Below are 11,191 nucleotides of genomic sequence, written 5' to 3' on the forward strand. Positions count from 1 at the left end.
GGCAGGCCACCGTGCGCGGCCAGCCCCACTCCGCACACCCAGCGCCCGCGCCTCACGGCAAACACGCGAAGCTCAGGCGCATCCACGGATGCCCCTGCCCGCACCTCCCAGGGAGCAGAGAAGCACCGGCTCCCCGCCAGCCCACTGCCCGGCAGCGGACTAATTAAGCCTTCGCAGGAGGCTGGCATTTTCCTGGCATCCTGCTGCCCGAGCGGCTGCCGGCCCCAGTGGCCTTTGTGATGGGCCCCAGGGGGGCACCTGGGCCAGCCTCTCTTTCCCTCCTCCTTCTCTAGCCCCTAGAATGACTCCCCACCTCATCCCCACTCACTGTCCTACAGGATCCTTCTTGGGCTGGTGGCCCACTTGTGTGGGTGCCAGGAGGAAACTCTTGCAGGAATTTGAGGCCTGGATCAAGAGATTGCCAAGGAATTCCCGGTTCCCCGATTGAAGGACGCTTGAAGGACTTCGATCAGCCAGGGACCTGAGCGGTGGATGCCGCCAGCCGCTTACTGCCTAGTGCGAGGGCTAAACTCAGTCCCTTTGGCCTGAGGGAAGCTCAGTTTCCCCTACTTGCTGTCTGGGGCTTGGGTCCTCGGCTGTCCCCCTGCACACGTGGGCCTCTCTGCCACTCTGCCCTTCTGGCTCTTCTTCCGAGCCACCAAACTCATGCCTGCCTCAGGGCCTTTGCACCTACTCCGTTCTCTGTCTGAAACCCGCCCCCTGCCCCCACCTCGCCCAGGTCTTTGCCTGGCTCCCTCCTTCTCACCATTCAGACCTCCGCTCACATGTCACCTCCTCAGAGCGGCCTGTCCTGATCTACCTAGCTAAAATATCTCCTCCAAGTGGGCCCTCAATCCTGGCTACTTGACAGAATCACCCGGGGAGCTTTAGAAACTTATCCGATGTCAGGCCCTGTGTAAGCTATCAAGTAAGAATCTCCAGGGTGTGGGTCCCCGGGGCCAGGGTTTTAAAAAAGTCCCCGTGTTCTAATGTGCATCCAGGACTGAGAACTCTTGGCCTGGAGACATTGCAGTTAGTAAGACGAACGGCTGCGTTTTGCATCCCCTCAGGCCCCGCTCCTCATTGCTGCTATTTATTGAGCGCCAACTATATGCCAGGCCTGCCGTGGATGTATTCAGTAGGGTCTCAGCACACACTTGCATAGTACTTCCTCCCCAGAGTACTGTTCAAAGGGCTCCGCACAGTACCATGCATCCCTCCCCCCAGTGGCTCTATGATGTGGGAATTCTCATTATCCCCATTTGATGGGCGAGGAAACTGAGGCCCAGAGGGAGAATGCAACCTACCCCCAGGTCATGTAGCTGGCAAACAGTCTAGAACGGGGACTGTAACGCAAGCGGCAGATATTCCAGAGCCTGGCTCTTAACCCTGACCCTGTTATGTTCAGCTGCCTTTGTTTTGTTTAGTCCTCAAACCACTTTGTGACACGACAATTTAAAGATGAGGAAACTATGCCTCAGAGAGTCAGGAGATTGACCGAGGTCACCCGCAGCCAAGATTCCAACCCAGGTCAGTCTGAGCCTAGAGTATGGGGTGCAGGCTCCAGGGTGGGGCCCCCTGCACAACCCTTATTCCCCCACCTCCCAGAAACCGGCCTTAGGGGCAGTGAGGCCCATGGGAGATCGGAGCCAACACGGGTCAGCCCGCTTGCTGCCTATGAATTAATTTAATAATCATAATAGCTGACATAGACATCGTAGCTGTTATTACTGTTTGACATACGTTGGTTCATGTGACCCTCCCCTTACGGAAGAGGAAACAGGTGCATGCAGAGTTAAGAGTTGGGCCCAGGGTGCCACGGCTGGTCGGTGTGCAGCTGAGACTTGCGTTCCGGGCAGGCTGGTTCCAGCCTGCCTGCTCTTAACCCCTACGCCGTAATCCCCTTGCCTATTTAAGCTGCTAAAGACTCACTCGTCTCCTCTGTGAAATGGATACCACGAGTGCCCACCTCAATCGGAAAACCGGAGGAGCGGACGAGAGCACAAAGGTGTGGCGGGGCCCGGGCACAGCGACCTCACCGTCAGGGCTGAACTAGTACGGGCCATGGATGCAGCTGGTGACGTTTGGAGGCCTCCAGTCCGCGGTTCCCCCAGAGAGGCAGGGGGCCTCTGCAGCCCCTGGGGACCCTGAGGGATGGGGGAAGGTTCCGCAAAAGAAGTCACACTGGAGGTCAACACGGTCATCTTCAAACGCCCGGAAAGCCCCTGCGTGCGTCACCGCTGACCGTCTGTCGACGACGATTTGCGATTGCTACTGTGGCTGCGTGCTCTGGGGTGAGGTTTACAGCAGAGCGGGAAACAGCAGGCGGCAGGCGTGGTAGAGACGGGACGGGGAGAGGGCTGGGAGCCCTGAGGCTCCTCACAAGCACGTCCTGGAAACGCCGGCTCCATTTCCCGGGACCCCGTGAAAATCCGTCCCTGGAACGGGCCGTCCTGGGATTAAAGACTTCTTCGTGAGTGTCTGTGACGTTCTCCCCGTGTGCGCAGTAGCATCGAAATCTGCGAGCGTCATCAAAGACGTCCTGTCTGGAGGGCGTGAAGGCAGCCTTTAGAAGGTTCTAGCTGTCTCTCCCGGCCCCGGACCCTGTGGCACCTCACCAGGGGTGCTGTTCATCACTCTAGCCCTTCGGAGAGATCTCCAAATGCGCGGACAACCAACCGTGTGCCGAGGGCCCCTCCAGCGCCGTTGTGCCCCCCAAAGATGTCCTAGGACTTAGCAAACAAGGGCACCGCGCCTCCCATGTGCCATATTTTCTCCCGTGTTCCTGCCTCTGGACCGGCTGTTCCCTTTGCTGTGCAGCCAGCCTGGCGAATTTCTCCTGGTCCCCCCAAGACTCAGCGCAAGCATTCCTTGTTTTGTGAAACCTTCCCCTGTCCTTCCACCCGCAGCCCCGCAAAGGCCCTGTGCCCCTCCCCCCCCCCTCCCCCGCTCTGAGTTCTCCCACCAGAAGCGGGGCTGGACCTCCTTCATTCTCTTCCTCCCTGTCTGCTTCCCGAGATCCACTTTGGGGCCATCATAAAGCAGCTTATGCTCCAGAGAAGCGGTTCCCAAAGTCCCTGACCCAGCAGCATCCTCCTCGGCATCCCCGGGGACCCTGCTGGAAATGCAGATCCTCAGCCTCGCCCCAGACCTACTGAATCAGAGACTCCGGAGGGGGGCCCAGCAGTCTTTCAAGCAGCCCCCTGGGCTTCTGACCTACGCACGCTTGAGTTTGCGAACCGTTGCGGTAGGGAGATAAGGCAAATTCGCGAATGTCTGATCCAGAACAAATAAGATAGCAACCACAACAGACAGCACCCGGAGGACGGTGTGTCAGACTCAGGCTAGCACTTGACCTGCATTAATTCTCCACAGCAACGTGTGAGGACTGTATTAATATACCCATTATGTGGAAGACGAAACAAGGGCTCAGACGGTCACTCCCTTTGTCGAAACAACGACTAAGCGGGGTGGGTCCCAGTCGCAAACCAACCACGGCTGGCCCCTCTGCCTACAGACCCCGTGTGGTACCTGCAGAGAGGGTCACTTGGGGGTCTAAAAGAGGGAGAAACTACACTGAGGTCAGGTTTTCCCTAAATTTTGTGTTTTCAAAATAGAATTAAAAAAATTAAATAGTGGGGCACCTGGGTGGCTCAGTCGGTTAAGCATCCGACTTCAGCTCAGGGCACGATCTCACGGTTCGTGAGTTCGAGCCCCGCGTCGGGCTCTGTGCTGACAGCTCAGGGCCTGGAGCCTGCTTGGGATTCTGTGTCTCTGTCTTTCTCTGCCCCTCCCCCGCTCATGCTCTGTCTCTCTCTCTCTCTCTCTCTCTCTCTCTCTCAAAAGTAAATAAACACTAAAAAAAAAAAAAAGATTAAATAGTGCATCTTTTTAAAATAAAAAAAAAAGCAAATTCTTGATCCCTCTTACCCATCTCTCATCCCAGCTCTCAGAAGCAACTACTCTTGACTCTTTTGGTTGCTTTTTTGGGTATTTACTTCCATACTTTAAAATATTTGCATCATGTATTATCTCTTGATTCGTCCCTATTAGATGCCCCCTCCTCTTGACTTATGCTGGAGAAGGACTTTTGCTCACATACACCCCTGTCCCAGGACCCCTCCTGCCCCTGCCCCGATACCTCTAGGAGGCCTTATTTATTTGTTTGTTTAATTTTAGAGAGAGAGCGTGCACTCACAAGTGGGGGAAAGGGGCAGAGAGAGAAGGCGAGAAAGAGAATATTTTTTTTAATGTTTATTTGTTTATTTTGAGAGAGAGAGAGAGAGAGAGAGCAGGGCCAAGCAGGCTGCCAGCACGGAGCCCCACGCAGGGCTCGATCTCACAACCCTGGGATCACAACCTGAGCCGAAATCAAGAGGGCTGACGCTCAACAGACTGAGCCACCCAGGTGCCTCCTAGGAGGTCTCATTTACATCGTGAGCATTACAGATTTGTACACTTCTTTTGACAGTTTTCCTTCCAGTAGTGGTGAAGCTAGTTGAGGACAGGGCCTGTTTCTCTAATTGCCCAGAGGTACTCTAACTAAGGGCAGCTCTGATCCCCTTTTCCCCTTTGGACATTGCCACCAATATAAGTAATCCCCATTAATATGGACTAAAACCCACAGAGCCGTGTTTGAGAATTGTGATCAAATAAATACTACACCCTGCTGAACCAAGTAGAGTCTTGTGGTCATATTTCCTTTCTGGGGCTTTTTGCTTTTTCCTAAGGCTAATAATTGTCGTGGCCCTTGCTTCTTGGCCCCTGTGGTGCCCCTTTTCTTTTTTTAATTTTTTTTTTCAATGTTTATTTTTGGGACAGAGAGAGACAGAGCATGAACGGGGGAAGGGCAGAGAGAGAGGGAGACACAGAATCGGAAACAGGCTCCAGGCTCTGAGCCATCATCCCAGAGCCCGACGCGGGGCTCGAACTCACAGACCGCGAGATCGTGACCTGGCTGAAGTCGGACGCTTAACCGACTGCGCCACCCAGGCGCCCCGCTGCCCCTTTTCTTAATTTGCCTCCTTATGGAATGCTCTAGAATTATCTTGAGTCCCATTATTCCACAGTATGTTCTCCCTGAAGATTCCCCAGTTCCTGAGCTCTTCTGGTGACTGTATGAGCCACCCCAGCATCTTCCACAAAACCATATTATCAATTTAGATCATATTCAACTTTAAGTAGTTTAAATAAGAGAAGTTCCCGGTTGCTTGTTTTTAGTTTTTCTCAAGTCACAAAAATCTAGACGCAAATCCGGGACAGGCCCAGAAGATCCACGGTCATCAGAGATCCAGGCTCTTTCCACCTTGTTGCTCCCCTACCCTTAATACAGAGCTCCCAACTCACGGTTCAAGATGGCTGCTTGAGCTCCGAACATCATGTCTGCATTCCAGCCATTGGAAAGAAGGCCTCTTTCACTCTATGTCAAGATACTTCCTGAAGGTGGCACCCTCCATTTCTGGTCACCCTCCCGTGTTTACAACGTAGCCACATGGCTACATACCTAGTTGGGAGGGAAGTTGGGAAATGTAGTCTTTATTCTGAGTGGTTACATGTCCAACAGAAAAATTGAAGTTCTGAGTTTAGGTAAGAGAAAGAAAATTGAGAGTGGGCACACCTGGAAGACTTGGCCATACTTTTTTTTTTCCTCTCCCCTAAACATCTGAGCTGTCATTCTAGTCCTCATACCGATGCAGAGAACACACAGCAGCCCCATCCTGCCTCCCCAGCATCGTCTCTCCTCTTTTTGTGCTCTGGACATCCCAGACTCCTCCTTGCCTTGGGGCCCTCCCACACACTGTGCCTGGGCTGGTGGTGTCTCCCTGAGAGCCCACCCCATCCCTGATGTGACAAGCTCCTACTTCCCCCCAGTTCTCAGGTGAGGTGACAGCTCCTTGGAGATCCCCACCAGGTCAGAGCCGGCCAGGCCGTCCCGCAGCCTCCGGGGCATCCTTTGCAACTGTAATTAGATACTGACTCGGGTCATTATGCTCACTTACTGTCGCCCTTGCTAGGCTGTGAGCTCCCGGAGACAGGACCACCTCTGTCATGCCCTTCAGCCCGACACACAATAAACCTTTGTGGCATGAACAAAACCTAGTCTTAGGAAGCCCTCCTCCTGAATCGCATGTCTGAAACTTCCTACCCTTCCGGAACCAACTAAAATGTCCCCTCTTCCAGGAAGCCTCCCCGTGCTCCCTCTGAGACAAATAGCCCTCCGTCCCGAATGCCCCCAGACCTCTTAGTCACGGTCACTCTCTGCCACACGGCACTGACTTTGGGGAGGTTCCCCTGTGAACCTGTGAGGACCCACACGTGATTCTTCTGTGGCTCTCGCACACACGTAAAGGGACAACCTGGGAGATTCTCCAGTCCTTCGCAGAACTGCTGGCCCAGAAGCAGGACTCCTGATGTGGCCTCTGGCTCACCTCATGTGACACCTGGCAATGGCCTCACTTTCCCCCACCTGGACTTTCTGGGTCCTTCCCTAGCTGACATTCTCTGCTTTGCACCTCCCCCCCCCCCCCCCCCATGCTGCATGCAGCTCAGGGGATGCTGACCTTGACCCAGCAGGCCTCCCTCCACGGGTGATGCATTCAGGTTCCTCGGGGTTTTGTTTTCCAGCTAGAGATCAAAGGAATGGACACTAGGCTCACAGGCAAAACAAAACAGAACAAACCCACCGGAGTGGAGAAACTTTTATTAACTTAACAGCTGGCCCCAGAGTGCCCCATAGGGGGAAATGTAACACCGTTGGGAAAAAAATATTTTGACAAGTGCTGGCGAGGAAGGTAAGAACTCCACCAGGGGCCAAAGCCTCAGAGCAAGGGAGGACACTCCCCTGGGAGAAGGAAGACGTCACAGCTCCCGGGACATCCAGGACGGCAGCAGGGAGACCCCGCAAAGAATAGTAGAATCGGAGCTTAATATTTATGGATTCCTGGGTCTGCACTAAGGAATGCGTATACCTTGTGCTTCACAGATTGCGGCAATCGAGGCGGTTGATTGCAAAACTGAACAGAAGGAAGAGAAAAGGGGAGAAAGAAAGAAAAGGGAGGCAAGGCAGAGAACAGTCGGAAAAGTACAGAAAAGAAGAGACGAGGAAAGCATCTCTGGCTAGCTGAGGCCGGGCGGGCAATCTACTGCAAGGTGTATTAGCTTGTAGAAGGCACGCGGCCTCTGGACAAGGGAGGCCAGAGGTAACAGTGGCTCAGATAAGGCAGGAATCTCTTTCTTTCCTGGGAGGTCGCTGAAATGTCCCGGAGGTTCCGCTCTGTGAATTTCTCAGTCCCTCAGCACGTGACGCATGGGGGTTTACTGGCACGTGGGCATCGCAGCCGGCGGGAAGGGACGCAGGGGAGGGGAGTTCTGTGTCTTCCCTGAAGGGCTGCTCCCTGGAAGGTGCACACATCCCTTCTGCTCACACCCTGTCCTCCGGAGCCTGCTCGCCCATCACACCTGTTGCGAGGGGGGCTGGGCAGTACGGCTGGATTCTGAGCAGCCGTCGGCCCAGCCGAATGTTCTGTTACTGGAGGAGCCACAAATGTCTGCCGCACACAGAGATCGGGGCGGGGGTTGCAAATAGGACTAGCGGGAAGCCTGGGGCATCCGGCTCGGAAAGCTGGTAGGCGCCAACAGTGGCCGTGGGGCAGGACCCGCAGCCCCGGCCATGCTAAGGGACAGGCTGGCTGGGGCATGTCCCCACTGCCACCCCAGGGGAGGAGTGCACATCTGTTCCTATATCTTTGCATCAGGATCCAGCGGGGAGGCATTCCAGGATCCAGCTGGTGGAGGCAAAGTCGTGAGCCCCGGGTCCTCCCGCGCCACGGGGGACGGAGGATTCCTCCCCACGTGTCCACCACGCATGGGATGCCGGTGCGCCCTTCTCATAGCCACCCTTTGAGATGAGAACAACGACACATCCCATATGGCCCCGCTGCCGGACTTCCTGTGAGCGAGGCATTGCTCTAAGTGCTTTCCAACGATCAACCCTTTTAATTTGTCTTGGCTCCAGAACACCCATCTAGGGCAGGCACCTCCGTACCCCTCCCTTACAGCGACACTGGGAGGCAAGGAAGGTGCTCCCGTCTGGTCAGCTGGTAAGCAGCGGCAAAGCTGGGATCGCAACCCGGGCAGTCTGGCTCCAAATCCGCGCTGGTGACCCTTGCGCTGCGCGGTCCGCGCAAGGGAGGAGCAGCGGGGAAAGGCGTGGGGCTGCGCGTTCCGGGATGAGACTCACCCCCCCCCCCGCCCCCCACCCCCGCAGGTTTTCCAAACAATATTCAGGAGAAGATGCTGGATTCGTCTTTTGTAAATGTGCGGTGTTGCTGCTGTTCTCCAGATCGAGCCAATTTCACGGCAGGGTGAGCGAGGGACGGGTTCCGAGGCGGCACTTGCAGGAAGTGGGGGCGGGGGTGGGGCGGGGAGGGAGAGCATCCCAGCGCCCGCTCCCCCCTGGGAATTAGCCGAAGCGTAGGGGGAACCCCGGAACTGCATCAGGTCTCCGAACAAAGGACGTAAAGACCACCTCATTTAGGCCCGCTGAGCCACCCAAACTCTAGAGCAGCAAGCGAGCGGCTCGGCTTCCTGCCCGGCTGCACACACAGCCACCTGCCGCTGCTTCCATGTCAGCTGCTGCCTGGGAACCGGATTTACAGATTTGAATTTCACCTGACCCCGTCCTGACCCCATGTTCCGACAGGTGCTCCAAGCAGGCTGCAGCCACGGAGCAGAAAGCCGAGAGAGAGAAAACAGCTGCGAGAGCCTTCCGTGTGCCATCTGTCCCCAGATTCACCCCGAGCATCCCAGGCCGTACCCTAGGCTGCTGGGCCCTGCGCCTCTCGAGCGTAACCTCGAGAGTAAGTGGGAAAACCCTTGGGGAGCCCAATGGGGAGACATTGCTGGAACCCGCTCCGAGCACCCCGCACCCCAGGCCATGGCGGATTGACGCGCGCTGGAACGGGTGAGTCAGAGGTCCCCAGGGGCCTGCCGTCTACCCACACACCCACCCACACCGCCCCCCCCTCCCCCGCATCAAGAAGGCCCAAAGTTGCCACTTGACTGAGTCACCAGGGCTGAGGGGATCCTCCTCTTCTGCAAGCAGTAAGAGATTCATCCTCTCAAAACTCAAAGGCCAAGAGAGTTTCGTTATTAGTGGTACATGTTACTCATTATCGTCATTATCGTTATTGTTAGTCGGCCGTCATTGCTTAGCATATCCGGAACCAAAAACTATATTAGGCACTTGACATTTGCTACCTTTGACCCTCCCCCGGTGCCTGAGGTGGGGACCCCGCACCCATCCTGCAGATGGAGAAATGGAGGGCCGGGAAGATGAACCGATGGCCCTGCCTGTCACAAAAGGGAGACTTCTGCCCCGTGCTGGACAGAGAGCAACTCCAACGGGAATAGGTAGCGGCCTGAGGTCCCCTTACCTTGGTCTCCAGAAGGCATGCTGGGGGGGGGGCGTTCTCACTGGGTCCGGGGACCGATTCCCAGCAGCCTGCTGCCCCCGGGGAACTCCCTGCCCGCTGCCCGGCTGCAGGGGTAACTGAGGGCGCAAAGAATGGGTGGCTAGCCCAGGGGAGCCAGCTCACTTCGGGACAAGGACCCATGTTTTCTTTCATAAAAATACGAGCCGTGAGACAAAGTCTCTGGTTAACAAGGGGTGCGATCTGGGTCTGTACAGGCCTGTGGAATCGGAGCCAGCCTGGACACCACATAAGGTAAAATTAGCAACGTTCTCTGGTGCGCCCCCTCTCCCCGCAGACCAGCAGACTCCTGCTTGCGTGCCTTGGACCAAAATTGCAGGGAGGAAAGAAGCCACAAGGACACAGAGTAAGTAAGTAGACAGAAGAAGGAGAAGGAGAAGGGAAGGAAGAGGAGGAGATGGAGGAGGGGGAGGAGGAGGGGGAGGAGAAGGAGGAGCTGAGTCCCAGCCAAAGGAAGAGCCTGTTCCCCCATTCCCTCGAAGCTAGGCTGGCCTCGAGATAACAGAATCTGGCTGGAGTGAGCTGCGTGCGTGAGTTTAGGAGCCCGGGCCTTGAGAGGCCTTTCAGCTTCTGCCTCTGCCCTCCTGGGACTCTGTCCGGAGCCCACCACGTACAGAAGCCCGGGCTGGCCTCCTGGAGGATTAGAGACCACGCAGAGGGCGCGGCACCCAGCCCACGGCCAGCACCACCGCCGGCCGCATGAGTGAGCACCCAGGCCCTTCCAACCCCGCCGATCTCGCAGCCAACGACAGCCACGTGTGTGAGCCCAGAAGACACAGCAGAGAAACCCCCCCAGACGATCATGGGATATCCCAGATCATTGTTTTAAATCACCAAATCGCGGGGCGCCTGGGTGGCGCAGTCGGTTAAGCGTCCGACTTCAGCCAGGTCACGGTCTCGCGGTCCGGGAGTTCGAGCCCCGCGTCGGGCTCTGGGGGCTGACGGCTCGGAGCCTGGAGCCCGTTTCCGATTCTGTGTCTCCCTCTCTCTCTGCCCCTCCCCCGTTCGTGCTCTGTCTCTCGCTGTCCCCAAAATAAATAAACGTTGAAAAAAATTTTTTTTAAATAAATCAATAAATCGCTAAATCGGGGCAAGGTTTTTTTTACGTGGATAAACTGAGAGTTACAGACATCAGCACTGGTGTCTGGGCGGTTTTCCGTAATCCGGAGCTAATGCGTGGGCGCTGGCGGCTGGAAGGACAGTGACGGGATGGTCACCGGGAATTGGCCCAACTTGGAGGCTGGAGGAAGGGGACCTGTTGTATTGTGGCACAATTCCAAGACTATCACCTACAGATACTTGGAAGATAGGAAATGTACCACATGACCCTAGCTGGCTGACCCGGGAGCTTGCCAGGCAGAAAGTGGAGACGACCAGTGGACTTCCTTTGCCGTGTGCAATAGGGTTAGAAAAAAGAAACGAGCTTAAAAGAGCTCCGTTCGGTTGGCAAGCAGAATTTGGAGGCAATAGGAAACCAGCAAGAACACGCTGAGTTGAAAAAGAAAACCATTTCTTATCCCGAGTCTCTCCTAGCAAAGGATTCTCAGAGTACCAAATGGGCTCAGGGTAAACATAAAAGCAATGTATGTGGCCGTAAGACCCTTTATTAAGACCTCAAAACGATTTAAGGCAGTGCCTTGTAGCCTTCTCAGCTGTAGAGAAGAGTTTGTAAGAATCTTACGAGTGCTGAACAATGGCAC

The sequence above is a fragment of the Prionailurus viverrinus genome, chromosome D1, assembly GCF_022837055.1.
Source record: "Prionailurus viverrinus isolate Anna chromosome D1, UM_Priviv_1.0, whole genome shotgun sequence".
In the NCBI taxonomy this organism is placed as follows: domain Eukaryota; kingdom Metazoa; phylum Chordata; class Mammalia; order Carnivora; family Felidae; genus Prionailurus; species Prionailurus viverrinus.